Below are 16,285 nucleotides of genomic sequence, written 5' to 3' on the forward strand. Positions count from 1 at the left end.
TTCCCTCACTTGCTGACCTTGATGAAAACAGGAGGCCCTGAGTGGAGCAGAACTTCAAGTCTGAGTCATAAAAAAGATTAGAGAGCCCCATCCCCTAACCAGGCACAGGCATCTAAAGGTCCTTGAGCTGCAGGGACACAGGAAAAGGAAACAGGTAATATTCAGACTCTTTACTTCCAAACTAGACTACTGGAAATCAAAAGAGAAATCCCTGAGCGGCCGAGAATTCAGACAGAGTTTGTGGAATGCAGACAGATGTAATACAGACAGGAAGTGCTGCAGGGGGAAGGACAACCAAGCAGTCCCCCACACCTCCAGGAGATGAGGTGAAGGTCACCAGGACTGAGAGAGGGGAGGTCATGGTGCAGCCGTGACCTCAGAAACACTGTGGCTAGACAAAAGAGGACAGGACCTGGTGTGGGGTACGGGAATCGCTCCAGAGAGGGAAGTCTGTGTGATAGAGGCCATGCGCACCCATCACTGTGCAGCCAGGGTCTTTCTTAGACGGCAGCCTGTACTTCCCCGGCTCACCTGGCAGCCTGTGCTGCAGGAATTGTTTAGTCCCCCTCAGAAATGCCCCACACCATCCCTCCTTCTCACCTGGCCTAAATGCCCCCAACACAGGATGTGGGCTTAGCCCTGGAGCATCCAGGGTGGTAAGTGAGCAAAAGCTGCAGGACCCAGGCTGGGTGGTAAGGCTGTGAAGAGCCCCACACCCAGCCCCAGTACACACAGTCCAATGGGGTCCAATGACTGGAAGTAAGGCCATTTGGGTCCATCTCCAGGGAAGATCACCAATGTGGGACCTTGAAGGGTGTGGGCACTGAGGAAAGGAACAACATGAAATCAACTGCCCTTTTCGTGTTAATGAGTAGTGTACAAAAATCAGTCACCTTTCCCAGTTTACAGGGTAGGAATGTGGATCCATGAGAGGAAAGGAGAGAAGGAAGAGAGGACCTCAGGTCTGTTTAAAGCCCACATGGTAGTAGGGGCTGTGCAGGCACGACCCTCCCAGAGCTGGTGTCCTTGGGTCACCTCAGCCCATGCTCGAATTCCTATCATTCTTGGCTCCTGCTAGAGGGCAGCCCTCACCATCCCTGAGGCTTCCTCCCACCACCCCACGATTCTCTGCAGCTCCCCTCCACCTCCTCTCCCGGCCTTTAGAACCTGCTTCCCACCAGCAACAGATTCATCCCCTCACAGAATGCTCTCAGCAAATATCAAAAGACGTCACTGCCCTATTTGTTCCCTCAAACTGGGTTGTTCCTCTCTGCTTGCCCCAGGCCAGGATGTAGCGTTCAGTCCCATGTCATCTCCAGAAGTCTTTGATTCCCTCTTCCCCTTGCAACAGCATTCTCACAGCTCACAGCTCTCTCCACCCCTCCCTGTCACTGCTACATGTCACTTTCCTTGACCCCCTTCGGTCACTTACTCAGACATCTGATTCATAATCCTTACTCTCCATCCACAGCCTGTCTGCCTTTCCCAGCTTCCTGCATTGTTACATCCAAGTCCCTTGCCTCACACCCCTGAACTTCCTCAACTTCAGCTCCCTCCACCCCTGTGCCACTTCCACAAACCCACTCCATGAGCACAGCCTGATCCATCCATAGCTGCTCCTCCTCCTCTTACATCTTAAACTCCATCATATAAAATCTGAATCTCTTTCCTCTTATGCAAACATCTTAAACTCCATCATGCTGCTCATGGAAGAGTGTTGGTTGGCATTATCTGGTTTGACCCTTTGACCCAGGCTCTTTGATGAAATGGTGCTTCCCCAGCTCATGGACACTGATGTGCAGTCTCTGAACCTAGATTCATTCAACAGTGGATCGACTCCCAGAGAAGGTCTGATGGGGAATTACAGTGTTTCCAACTCGCCTAATGTCAGAAAGAACCATTTACCCAGAGAGGCCACCTTCAGAAGGAAATTTGCACAGCCCTGAGAAGCTCCTTCAGTTCCTATAGTTCGCCTGAGCACAACTCATCTTGGTAATTTTTTTTACAGCTAATTTTCTGTTTAATACATATCACACCCCAAATGCTGTTCACATGTGTTAGCATTCAGTAACTCTTTTACTCCTCATAATCATCCTCCGAGCTCAAATATAACTATTATCTTGGTTTATAAATGAGGAAACTGAGCATTAAAAAGGTTAAATAGTGTGTGCATAGCTGGTAAGTGACAGAACTGAGAATTAAACTCAGCAGCCAATTCTCAAAGCTCTACACTTGACCACGTCACTCTACTGCTGCGATGCAAAGAGATGGCATCTGGAACCACCAGGTCCCTTCAGATAAGACCAGCTCAAACTTCCATCCATATCCCGGGGTAGCTCCAATGCCCTCCGCAGTTCCTGAGACTTCTCAAGCGGGCAAGGGTCTCATGTCACCTCTGACACTAACGGTATAGCTCCACTAAACTGGTCAGAATTGCCATCCTTGGCTCTTGGCTCATGGACATCAATTTATCTCCATCCTGACACTGAACCATTGGGGAAGTCAGTCCCTTTCATTAACTGGCTGTTTTCAAACTGCAGGTCCCATCTGTGGGAGGATCACAAAATCAATGTAACAGATGTAATAATATAATTTTAAAAACCTTTGTTTTTTTAACTAACTAGAAAATATCAGAGTTTATAGGAGGAATCCTAGCAACACAAATGTTGCAACAAATCCTATGCTCTATGGCTCCTACCATGTGAGAGACCACGATGGGCATATGCTGAATACACACAGTGGCTAGGAAAGCATCATGTGCTCTTTTGCTCATTGACGTCTCATTCTATTTCTCAGCTTGTAATGGTCAATTTGACCATTACTATAATGGGAGGGTTAATTTGGTGCCCTTTTACTCTTTAGGATAATTGCATTTCCCCTGTCAGCAAAACAATAGTCATTCAACTGAGTTTTGGCTGGTTCAGAGGTTAGCTAAACTGCTCCATAATATTGCTGCCTCAGCATCCATTCTATGTGGCCAAGTGGCCTGCAGGGACCTTGAACTGACACCAGTCAATCCCATAAGCACTTGCCCTAGACAGCAGTCCAGAGTCACAGCAAATGTAAGCTCCTGATATGGCTTTCCCTGCAGCCCTTTAGAGCAGCAGTGTCCTCTGCCTCCCTGTGCCTTCCCCACATGTACCCCTTAGGCAAGACCCCTGAAAGTACTTAAACCCTGCTCTTTTTGGTTTGTACTGAACAATCCTGAGAACCCTGAAGCATGCCACCCATGGATCCTACTAAAGGCATGTACCCCAGGTCCTACCATTCTCTCTGCCTGCACCTGGCCTTGATCTCCTGGCATGGTCCCTCAAGGTGTGCCATGTACCTCTTCTCAGACCAGTGAGTAATAAACCTCTATTTCAATTCCTTTGTGGTCTTTGTTGAACTGAACCATGGCTCCCATTGGACACCCAGGGTATCTGCTTAAAAAGTGTTGATTTAACAAAGTCACAACAGGTTACAAAGTTGCAGACTTTTTCAGAAAGAATGCTCTCAAGCCTGATGTATTTTTTTAGTTTCTCAACAATTGTTACCCTTTATTGAAACAGCATAAATTGTCCTTAAAATGGATATTTTGTTATTAGAAGATAAAAGAATAGTGAAGTGAAAAATCCAGAAGCCTGTGTGCCAATTAACTGCTGAATTCATAAGTTAAAAACTAACAATATTGAACAAAATGCTGATTCTTGTTAATAGACTTGGACTTAATCTGAACTTCATTTTAAAAAGTAAAAAGTAAGTGCAAGATTTTCTAATGATTATTTAACATACGGGCTTTATCTAATGTGCAAACTTCTTTAAAAATGACAGAACCCAGTGTATTTATTTTTTTTGTAATTCTACATTTTCCAAAAAAAATCCCTTAAGTTTTCAAGTACAGGGGAGAAAAAGACATAAATTACTGAGACAATTTCCAATTTGAGAAGCAGTTCAATGTGTCGGTTATAAAGCAAATTCTGGATTTAGTTACCTGGGTTTGAATTCTAGCTCCTAGTCTTATAGGCTGTGATTCCTTGGGGAAGTCACTTTACATCTCTGTGCCTCAAGTCCTTATCTGTAAAATAAAAATAATCGTAATTATTAAGGGAAACAAAAGCAAAAATGAACAAGTGGGACTACATCAAACTAAAAAGCTTCTGTACAACAAAGGACACCATCAGTAGAACAAAAAGCATCCTACAGTATGGGAGAATATATTCATAAATGATATATCTGATAAGGGGTTAACATCCAAAATATATAAAGAGCTCACACGCCTCAACACTGAAAAAGCAAATAACCCAATTAAAAAATGGGCAGAGGATCTGAACAGACACTTCTTCAAAGAAGAAATTCAGATGCCCAATATGCACATGAAAAGATGCTCCACATCACTAATCATCAGGGAAATGAAAATTAAAACCACAATGAGGTATCACACCAGTTAGGATGGCCAACATCCAAAAGACAAGCAACAACAAATGCTGGCATGGATGGGGAGAAAGGGGAACCCTCTTACACTGCTGGTGGGAATGTAAATCAGTTCAACCATTGTGGAAAGCAGTATGGAGGTTCCTCAAAAAACTAAAAATAGAAATACAATTTGTCCCAGGAATTCCACTCCTAGAAATTTACCCAAAGGAAACAAGATCTCAGATTCAAAAAGACATATGCACCCCTATGTTTTATCGCAGCACTATTTACAATAGCCAAAATATGGAAGCAACCTAAGTGTCTGTCAGTAGATGAGTGGATAAAGAAGATGTGGTACATATATACAATGGAATATTATTCAACCATAAGTAGAAAACAAATCCTACCATTTGCAACAACATGGATGGAGCTAGAGGTATTATGCTCAGTGAAATAAACCAAGCAGAGAAAGACAAGCACCAAATGATTTCCCTCATTTGTGGAGTACAACAATGAATCAAAACTGAAGGAACAAAACAGCAGCAGACTCACAGATTCCAAGAAGGGACTAGCAGTTACCAAAGGGGAGGGGTTAGGGAGGGTGGGTGGGGTGGGAGGGAGAAGGAATTGAGGGGTATTATGATTGGTACACATGGTGTAGGTGAGGGGGTCATGGGGAAGACAGTGTAGCACAGAGAAGTAGTGACTCTGTGGCATCTTACTATGCTGATGGACAGTGACTGCAATGGGGTATGTGGTGGGGACTTGATAACAGGGGGGAATGTAGTAACCACAATGTTGCTCATGTGAAACCTCAGCATAAGATTGTATCTCAGTGATACTTTAATAAAAATAATAATAATAGTAATAGTTATTAGTCAATGTCCTAGTTGTAAAGATAATACATGCGAAGTTCTTAGAAAAGGGTTTACCCGTAGGGAGCCCCATACAGGTGTTGGGTTTGGGTATTTTTAGTCATTCTACAGCAGTTAATAAGAAAACCTTACTCTCTTATATAATGACATATTGAACAGCAAAAGAGAAAATTGAATAAATAGCTCCTAAAAATGTTATCCTTTCAGCACACACGGATATGGTGCATGTAACTTTTAATACTAAATCAGCAGATAAAATTAAGTCTTCCTCTTTGTGAAAACATGGTACCCTTGTACAGAAGACAAAGACTAGTATAGATTTTGTTATTTAACTTGAGGGCACTGATATTGTATGAGTAGCAGTCATTTTCATTTATGCCAGATATGTGTGGTGAGATAATTCATGGATAATCTGTTGTATAGTTTAAGCTGAATCTCACACAACTGAATTAAATACAATAACAAAATCAGAAACATGCATTACTGATCAGTATGAATAGAGCTCATAAAGAGATTAAAAGGCATAGGACAATGAATATAGCTAGAAAACACAATGGAGTTAGAAAATGGTTAGAGGCTATTAATAACTGCACTGTTTGGAACCTGGTCTACATGTCTAGGGGTTTGGGCATCTTAAAGATATTCTGCCAAATCTCATGGACAAATTGAAAAAAGCAGGCTGAGCTGTGAATTTTCTTAAAGGAACATCACTGAATAGCTAACTTTTGGGAATATTTTATTCAGAGAGTAGAGCTAATTGTATCCACCTACTTAATCATCCCAAAGTTTATTGGTTGTTACAAGAGAAAATGTTAAACAGGCTATATGAACTCCAGAATGAGAGTCCCATTTTTCTAATTGAGAAGCAGTATCATTTGCAATTTTTCAAGGATGATATTTGTTAATAAAATTGGAATATTTTGATGATATTTACAGTATTCTTAAAGAACTAAATTTGAAACCATAGAGGAAAATTAAAAAGCTACTCAACATGTCCAGTGGTTTCAAAAGATTTTATTTGCCTCTTAATACTCAAATAATTACCCTATTTAGTAAATGTTTCCAATATTGTTACAATATATCAAAGAGAACATTACTGATAAACATAGTCCAAATGAGATAGAATTATTGTTACAACTCCCTTTTGCTCCAAACTTTTAATTTTTAACTTTTCAAAAAAAAAATCGAAACATTCAATAAAAATGCTTGGATTACAAATTCATTTTCTTTTCCAAACCCTGATTCAACAATGGAGCTTAACTTCATGTTGTCCAGAGAATAGAATAAATTATTGCAGTTTAATCATCCACACTGAAGAATGATTACAAGACTAAATGTTTATTTTCATCACTTTTGATTAAAATTGAGTAAGAATTTCTTAAGTTAAATAGGAAAATTGTATTGCTAAATTATCATTCACAGTAATCCATTTGGGTGAACTAAATTTTCAACATTGACCACATTAAAAACAAAGAAAAATGGTGATCAACAGTTCACCAGATATGCTTGAAATATGGTACACATCTTAGTATGAATTTATGAAAATACAGCTATCTCATCATATTATCCTTATTTATTTGATTTTATAAAATTTTTTCATTCAATATTGTTTCTATCCATTTAAGAATTAATAACACCATATTTGATATTGAACTTTGTGTTTTTACTTTATCATACAAAGTAAGAATAAGCATTGTTTCATGGAGTAAAATGTCAGTGTGTGTGTACGGCGCTGGGCTGAGTGAAGATGCATACCAAAAAGAGAACTCTAGTCAACGCTCTCTCCCCTGCTCAACGGTCCAGGAAACAAGGTTGTGGCCATCAAAACATGCAGGGAGACGGCATAGCCTGAGGAAGAGTTCCATGAGCACACCCACTATCAACTTGGAACTGTAATTTAATTGCCCTTGTTCTTAAACCCTTCTAGCCATCTTGGATCCCTTTTACACCCAGTCACCAGCCATGTGCTGGCTCCTCTCTTCCCTTTTCTATCCCTCCCTGTCATCATCTGCCAAGCCCACCTTCCCAAGTACCCCTAGAAACTCCAAATTCATTTCACTCTAGTAAACTCAGTCTTCCAACTGTCCTCAGCAACCCCACATCCCCCTTGGCAGATCCAAAGCAACCCAAGGTCTCAGCTGAATAAATGTGGGCCCACTTCACTCTACAGACGTCTCCTCTTTTACATTCTCAGACCCCAAACCCACTGACCCACCCCTCGTCCTTCATCCCTGGGATTCCGGAAGCATCTCTTCACAGAGAAATCTTCCCAAGGCTCTCACATCCTCAGGCCTACCTGGCTCATGTTCTCCTTCCAGCCTTGTCTCCCTGTCCTTTCTTACCAGGCCTTGCTACAACATCCTTTTGCAATCATCCATCTCTTGTGAACAAATACACCTACAGTCAGGACTACTGTGAGAAATCTTCCTTCTTCCACTGAGATCAGAAACTCTCTCTCCCTCAGGGGCTGTTTCTTCCTTGACCTCCCCTAAAAATGGCTCTATAAGTCACACTTACTGAGCACTTGACTCTCACTGTAGACCAAGTGCTTTACATAAATTATCCTCACAGCAGACCAGCAAGGTAGATTTGATTAGTTCCTGCATTTTACTGGCAAGACAAGGTTCATAAAGACAAAGTAATTTTCCCATTCATGCAGCTTTAAGTGGGGCAGCTGGGCTTTGATAAAGCCATTGCCACCAATGACAACCGTGCTTTCCACTCTTCACCACCCCTCTGCTGTGTTAAAGATTGTGCCTTCCACTCAAACCACACCCTAGTGAAAGTAAAGCAAAGCAGAAAAAAGATAGAAATCTAATCTAAGAAGTCTTGAACTCCAGGAAGACAGGGACTTTGCTTATTCAACACTGTATCTCCAGAACCTTGAATCCTGAATGCAGCATACATGAGGGTGTGGGTAAAATTGTAATATTTCCAGAATCTCACACCTGGCTTTAGTGCATCTGCATATCAATCTTTGTTTCCTAGGGGTGGATAAAAGTAATCAATCTCCATATCAATAGGTATTTCAAGGGGTGGAGAGAAGTGGTCCATTTACACATCAATAGGTAATTCCAAGGGCATTAAAGGGTTTATCTGGAAAGAGAGGTTAGGCAGAGCTCTCTTCTGCTGCAGCCTGGTCACGAGAGAGAGACAGGATGACTGCTTGTAAGAAATAAACGAATTTCTTAACTTTATTTCTCCCTTTGCCTGATTTCGTTTTCAGAGGTATTTTGACCCAGGATTTTCCACCCTCCCACCCCCACCCCAGAGTTACAGAGGAACTCAGTTAATTGTGGACTAAATGGATGAATGAAATTCGAATTCAAACTACCAGTTAATTTCTCAGCAATAAAAGCAACAGGAAGGGTATCTGTACGTAGCTCCTATGCTCATCCATTACCTGATTTAAGACTTGCAACAGCCCCAGGAGTTTAGAGTTATTATCATCCCTATTTAATAAGCACTCACTGTCATAGCTCTGGCTGCTTTACCAGAATACCATAGACTGGATGGCTTAAACAACAGACATTTATTTCTCATGGCTCTGAAGGCTAAAAAATCCAAGAACAAGTGTTGGCAGAAGGAGTTCCTAGCAAAGACTTTCCTCCTGGCATACAGCCTGCCTACTTCTTGCTGTGGCCTTACATGGTCCAGAGAGAAAGGAAGTAAGCTCTCTGACATCCCTTTCCACAATGGCACTAATCTCATCATGAGGGGCTCACCCTCATAACCTCATCTAAACCTGATTACTTCCCCAAATACTATCATACTGGAGGTTAGGGCTTCAACATAAGATGAGCTTTCAAGGGACACAAATATTCAGTCCATAATGCCCACTATGTACGAATACTAGGATATAAGCTAGGGACATGAAAAAGTATGGCCACACTACCCACTCACTCAGCAAGTATTTATTTATTGAGTACCTGCTTTATGTCTGGATGCTGGGAACTCAACAGTAAACTAGACAAAGTCCCTCCCTTCATGGAGTTTAAAAAGTAGTGAAGAAGGCAGAAAATAAATAAAATATATTTATAATACAGTGCAAAGGAGAGATAAGCAGTATTAAAAACAGCAATGTAGGAGAGAGGGGAGACTTACTCAGTCTAGGATGGTAATATTTGAGTAAAGCCTAGAATGATATGAACAGCCAGGGAAGTCAAGCACATACCCAGATGACAGGTTTGAGACAGAGCAGAGCTGTTCACAGACACAGACAGGCATGTAGTTGGCTTGCCTAAAGAACAGCCACAGGGAAGGATGGCTGGAGTACAGCCCAGTGGAGGGAAAGTGTAGCCCAGTGGAGGGAAAAGTTCTAACAGCCCTACCCACTAGCCCACAGCATGACTTGGTGCAAACCAAAAAACACTTTATTATCAATTACCAAAATATTATGTTAATAAATACACAAATCTATGATTATTGCCAACACCAAAGATAACCCCTGGAGTTATACAAAGCATAATTTGCACAACAACAAGTGTGACCCCGGGCAGGAAATAAGATTGAGGAGAGCTCCAGGTGACAGCTATCAATTTAAGAATCATCAGCCTACAGATGATCTTGAAGGCCATGGGCTGGGTGAAGTAAGCTGGGAAATGACTGTGTGGCTAAAGAAGAGAAGAGGTTCAAGACAGAGCCAAATACAGTCCTACATCTAGAGGTCCAGAAGAGAAGGATCAGGCAAATAAAACTGGGAAGGAATGGGCAGTGCAGAAACGGGAAGAAGGGCAAGCAGGAGAGTGAAGTATTCCACAAGCCAAGTGGAGGGCACCACAGCAAGGAAGCAGTGTCACATCAAATGACACTCATAAGTTGAGATAAGAAGGGAGAATTTTCTGCTGGACTCATCAGTGTAGACACAGAGCTTTGGTGGAGTACTGAGGACCCAAATCGGATGGAGTAGATTGAAGAGAGAACAAAAAGTGAGGAAATAGACACAGCTCTTTAATGGAGTTTGGCTATAAAGGGGAGCACAAAACAAGCAGGATCTTGGGTGATAATAGAAGGTACTGTGGTATGTTTCAATGCTCAACAGAATGACATAGAGATGAAGAGATGGTGATGCAGAAGGACCAGAGTCCAGAGGCAGGTGGAGGGGACGGGATCCAGGGCACAGGTGAAGGCCAGTCTCAGGTAGGGCTGAGTAATCCTTGCTCAAGTCACAGAGGAACGCAGAGCTCAGGGCACAGATGCGGTTGGAACCATAGGTCTGGTAGTTGAAAGCCACTGGAGTCCCCTTTCAATAGCTTTCATTTTCTCAGTGCAGGAAGAAGCCAGGCCATGAGTGGTGGGGAGAGAGCACTGGTAGTCCAAGTAGGGTGAGGAGAGGAGTGAAACAGTCAGTCCTCTCAGAGAGAGGTGACCCGAGCACGTAGGCCTGACTGCCTACTTAAGGCCCATGGCCATGAATTTAAAGTAAGGCCAGTCACAGAGCTGTGCACTCTTTGCAAGCCACATTCAGCTGACTGGTGCAGATGTAGAATAGTCAGAGTTGGATTTAACCAGGGTTGGAGTTTTGCCAACAAGTACAAAGAAAGGAGAGATGAACAAAGAAGTTGAGTGGCATGTAAGAAAATGTGTGCAAGCCAGACCAAGAAATCTCAGCTGGATAAGAAGGGATGAGATGGCAAAGAAAGGAATAAGGAGTAAGATGGATTGGGGGTCTGAGAGGGGCCAAAGAATTATTGGAGTTGGGTCACTGGAGCTAATGGACTAGAATAGAATGAGATGATGGTCAGAAGGCACTTGAAGTGAAGCCAAGACTTTGAGGTGGTGAGGGAGTGGGTGATCCAAAGTCTAGGCCATGGGAATAAAAGGCCAACATGAGACACAGGGTGAGAGCCTGGCAACTGAGAGTACAAGGGTTGGGGGAATCTTCTCTGTGGATATTCAGAGTCCTGAAAGTAATGACAAAAGCCGTGGTGGAAACACTGAAATCCAAGTGCTAAAATTACCCAACAACCAATGGAGGAGGAGAAAGATAAATGACACAACGGGAGGAGGAGGACATGGTAGAGCCCCACGGCATGTGTGTCAAATGTGCAGGAATACTCGGGAGACAGGGAAGAATGATGGACTGGAAGCAGCAGGAGGAGCAAGGGGGAGACTTCACCCGCCTCTGGGCCCAGGGGGTGAGGGAGGGAACCAAGGGAGGAAGGACCACTTGATAGGGGTTTAGCGGATCTCAGTTGGGGCTGCAAGAAGATGAAGGGAAAGTTCAGAAAATAATCTGAGGCTCTAGGGGAGTTTGCTAATGACAGACCATGAGTCCAGCAGGCATGGTGGGAGGGTCTGGAGGGCTGGGGAGGGTCCCAGTTCAAGCCAGAAGAGTGACTATAACGGCAACAAGAGGGAGCATGAGGCAGGGCGGCCTAGAATGTTGGGCTTCTGTTGGCCCCGAGGCAAAGTGGCCACTCTGGGGAAAGGGCACGAGGGTGGGGGGAATGAGCCCTAAAGGAAGACTCTGTAACTGTGCCTCTCTGGGGACTGACCTCTGAGTGCTGAGCTGGGGAGTGTTGAGAGAAAGGAAGTAAGGGTACCTCCAGAAGCACAAGTTGAAGCCAAAGTGTTTCATTTCTGATTGGAATTATTCAGGACGTTTCCTTATTCTCAGTTCCTCTTTGCCGACAGGGTCCTGACTTCCTGGCGCAGCTAAGCCAGTGTGAGCCTCTGACACTCTGCTACCCAGATCACCTTTCAAACCTGAGCTCATTTCTGCACCTGTGAGATACACCTCTTTCAATCCACCTAGAATAAACAGACTGTGGAAATAAATATTTTGGGGACTTTTTAGGTTGTGTTCTGCCTAGCCTTGTCCAACACAGAGGGCTTTTTATAGCATGAGCAGTAAATAAAACTACCTGATCTTTATTTTCAGTGAAAACACTCAGAGGTCACTCAACAGTAGACAAACACATGGGAAAGAAAACACGAAGTGGGGAAATATATCCTAAACCAGAGGCCATGGTGTCCATCTTTTTCTTTTCCTGCCATGGCCCTCCCCTCACACACCCACTGCAGACACCACCGTTGATAGGAGTGCTTCTGCTAAGCCCAGATGCTCTCTCAGTCTCTTTCTCAATACAACGTCCCACGAAGCCACGACCAATAGTTCAACACTGGCACAAAGGATTTCTGTCAGTCAGCGTTAGATAAAAGTCTTGGGTTCCATCTCCAGTATTATTTGATTCTGAGGTTTCCTCTACTCCTGAGAAGTGAAAAATGGTGATGGAGCTCACAATGGTGATGGAGCTCACAAGTTGACTCGTGGACTCTCTGATGTGACTTGGAGCTACTTCTTCCTGCTTCCTTGCTGAGGCTCAAACATGCTGCGGTGATAATACTGATGAATTAACCCACATTTCGGTAACCAGTCTGTTCTGATCCAGACATTTGGACAATAAATTGTGTCCTATCTTCTGGGACTGAAGATCATCTTAATAAACCAAATCCTAGATTATAATCCTAGATTATAAGCCTCCTAGATGTGATGACACAGAAATTGGCTGTTTGGCAGAAAATCTTATTGAATAACAATGGGAAAAATACTAATTAACATGGTTGCATCTAAGTATGTTTGAAGTTACTTAGTGTAACAGAACTCCTAAGCTTGAAATATCATTCCTTAACTTTTTTTGCTTTGTTTATTTGTTTTTGGAGGGGAGGGGTATAGACTATAAATGAATTTACAGTTAAGCACATGAATAAAGAAAAGGTTTTACCTTCTGTCTCAGCATCACTTTTGTCTTTCAATGTTCCTGTGGCATAAATATGAAGAAAATATGCCCATAACAATGAATTATAATAAAGAGCATAATTGTATATGTGCAAATTAATAAATCATACTTTCTGAAGCAATTTCTAAGCCATCCCCCATAACACCCCATAACTTATGACTATAGCTTTTAAGTTGTAGAGTGATGAAAACTGTTGGTTTCCTCACTTTTAAAAGTCTGCAACCCTTCTAGGGCAGAAATTTCAAGAGCCAAGATTCTAAATGTCCAAGTTTCAGAGACACCCAAGCCTATAACTTCAGACCCAGTCTTTTCCAGGTTTGATTTACTTCAAGGAAATAAAAACAGAACCAGCCAATACCTTCCCACTAGGGTACACCAAGAAAGTATTAAAATCACCCAAAAACCCTTAAGACAGTGGTTCTTAGCTTTGGCTGCACTTAGAATTACCTGAGAAAATTTTAAACATATTGTGTGTAGGTCCCCGCAATAGAGATTCAGGTGTAATTTGTCTTGAGGTTCAGCCTGTACATCCAGAATTTTAAAGTCTCCACCAGTGACTCTAAGAGTACCCAAGAAACTCAGGAAAACACCTCACCTTCGGAAAAGGCGGGGCTACATGAACGAGACAGGCACTTTGTCCCTCGTGTTTGGCTATCCGTGCCCAGTGCTATTTGCTTAACTAAGAGTCAGGAACCAGGTGGTAAGGAACCCTGGGAGAAAGAATCTAAAACAAACCCGGCACAATGAGCTAAAACCACAAAAGCTAACTTAGCATTTCAGAGAGACAAACCCTTTCCACCCTTTGCTGGGATGTTCTGGCAGGAAGCCATGGTGCTGGGTTATAGAACTTGGGGACTAAGCTTCAGGAGCAGTAATATTTGGATCCAGAAGGGTCAGAAATCCTTAAAGGAAGAGAGAACTCTATTCATCGACTCCTCACTCTGCTGAAGAGGAATCCAAATGGAAGACAGATTCCTGTTGTGAGAGAGGAGGCTGCAATGAGAGCAATGGGAAAATCTGGAAACTGGTGTCCAGCATGTTTGTTTACATTTTTCCCCTGAACAGGGAGAACTTTGAGTGTCTCCTCTGCTCAAAGAGACTGTTTTCCACATATCCCAACACTGAGTAAAGGGAAAAAGTAAAAACAAAATGGAATTTTAAGAAACATGGGCCAAAAAGCCCTATTGGTCAAACACCCCTTTGCCTAGTGCCAGACATTTCCCTTTCATGTAGTCACAGCAGCTTAGAATGAAAAACACTGACCTATAAAGATCACTTTATGGTTAACAGTCCCAAAGGCAACCTCATTGGAATAATTTTGCCATCATCTGGGAGCTGTGTTTTCCAGCCCAGCACTAGGTTAATTCAAAATAAATGACCACTTTAGTGTATCTGTGCCATATAATACAGGGAGTAATTTCAAGGGAAAGGTAGCTGCTTAACGGAGCAGTGAAACATACTGAGAGGACACCTGTTTTACACAAAAATTCTGGGCTTTATATAAATGTATCATTAAGCCACAAATATTTGTTGGGAACTAAGTTTTTGGTCTATAAGCAATCCTAGCTTGTGAAAGCCTTCGAGAGTTTTCTTGATTTGAAAATACATTTAATGACCTGTAAAGGGCAAAAGAAAAATGCCAATAATAATTCCTATGTTCAACATGGAGAAATAAGGACGTATTGGTAATCATTAGGCTTTGTGTTTATCTAGACTTTTTCTCCAAGGAGGTTGAATGATTCTACAGCAACATAGAGAATCTCCTTGGAACTAGTCATACCCTAAGTTAGATCTTGTATACACAGTGGGGTAGGAGGCGATTTGTCTGTGTGTTTACACATCTTTTCTCCTGACTCTTTATTCATTTTTTCTCTTTTCCTATTTTTCTGATGACATCTGTGAGATCCCAGTTTTAGCTAGATATGGCAAAGATGAGATTTCTTTACTATTTTCTCTGAATTGATTCTTTTTCATGTAATAAACATGCATTAGCTGTCATTACTGTCAGAGAAAATTCCACAATAATCTTTAAGTTCATACACTCACTTTGAAACTGCATACAACCCAAAGATTTCATTATTGCTTCTGATTCTGACCCGTGATTCTAGGGCCCTAAGAATGATGAGATTTTCAAAGCACCAGTTTTGCCATCTACTCTACAAGGCCACATCTCTCAGGCAATCTAGTTTGGTCTAGTGCAACTCAATGCAATAAGACATTTCATTGTCTTCCCTTATTTGGTTTGTCACTAACTTTTTTCATTTCTTTCTCTGTGACATTAACAAAATCTGTTCTTGCTCTCACAGTCAATTCTACACCCATTTGGGAAGGCAAATAGACTTATACCTACCTAGACATATGAGAGAGAATAGTCAATAATTTGATGACCTCAAACGAATATTCTCTAAATACTTGTTCAACATTTATTTAATGGAAGTAAAGAGAAATTCATTGTCTATTAATAAAACTGTATACTTTCATATGTTTAAAAATGAAAGATTAATTACTATGGTCTTTGGAACCTGAAAATGCCTCAGAAGCAAATTGAACCATATCAAGATGTAGACAATAAAATATATAACTCTATTACTTATTCCCAATAAACAGTACCATATCATGTATTACTGAGTTTCAAAATAATCCCTTCACCACAAACTGTCAACAGGAGCTAGTCTCAAGGTGACTGCTACAGACAGCTAGAACATGCAAATTGTTCATGCATGGTGCAAATACATTCAAAGAGGCAGTGAAGAATGAGTCTTGAATTTCTACTCCAGCCCTTGCCTATTCTAGTGGGAATGGAATCAATTTACATTCAGCCAGTTACAGAAGGCATATATGGAAACCTAGTTATTCTGCACCAACCATATTTCCAGGACGTTCTCATTTCCAGATTGGCACCTGGACAGCTTCCCAGTCAACAAGTCCCTAAGTCTAACTCTGCCCTCAGTCCAACGTGTCTGTTCATCAAACATCCCAACTGTTATTGATTTCTCATCTTTCCCTTCCGTTAGTTAACGGCAGTTTCTACCTTCATTTCCTCTCCCTCCAAAGAAATTCCAACTAATCTGGAATCACCTTGTGCTGACTGTCACTCAGACTGAAATTCAAAATGTGTTTCATACAGTTTGTGAGAAAGGAGGTGATGAAGACAACCAGCTCAGGGGCTCGTGCCCGTGTGGCACGTCTGCGGATGTGTACACAGCCTCGGGGCTCAGAGCCACAGGAAACAGAAACCAGCAACCGCTGAAAGCCCTTTGCTGGCTCCACAGC

The 16,285-nt window shown here is 42.2% G+C and overlaps 1 long non-coding RNA gene across 2 annotated transcripts in view; it reads right to left on the reverse strand.

Moving 5' to 3' along the window:
• Positions 1 to 16,285, reverse strand: part of LOC118967829 (uncharacterized) — a 351,145-nt gene that overhangs the window by 136,221 nt on the left and 198,639 nt on the right. For both annotated transcript variants that reach the window (XR_012128328.1, XR_012128329.1), the window contains exon 2: positions 3,974 to 4,057. This is a non-coding gene — a long non-coding RNA (uncharacterized lncRNA). The remainder of the gene's footprint in view (positions 1 to 3,973; positions 4,058 to 16,285) is intronic.

Source organism: Manis javanica, chromosome 2 (genome assembly GCF_040802235.1).
Source record: "Manis javanica isolate MJ-LG chromosome 2, MJ_LKY, whole genome shotgun sequence".
Lineage (NCBI taxonomy): Eukaryota > Metazoa > Chordata > Mammalia > Pholidota > Manidae > Manis > Manis javanica.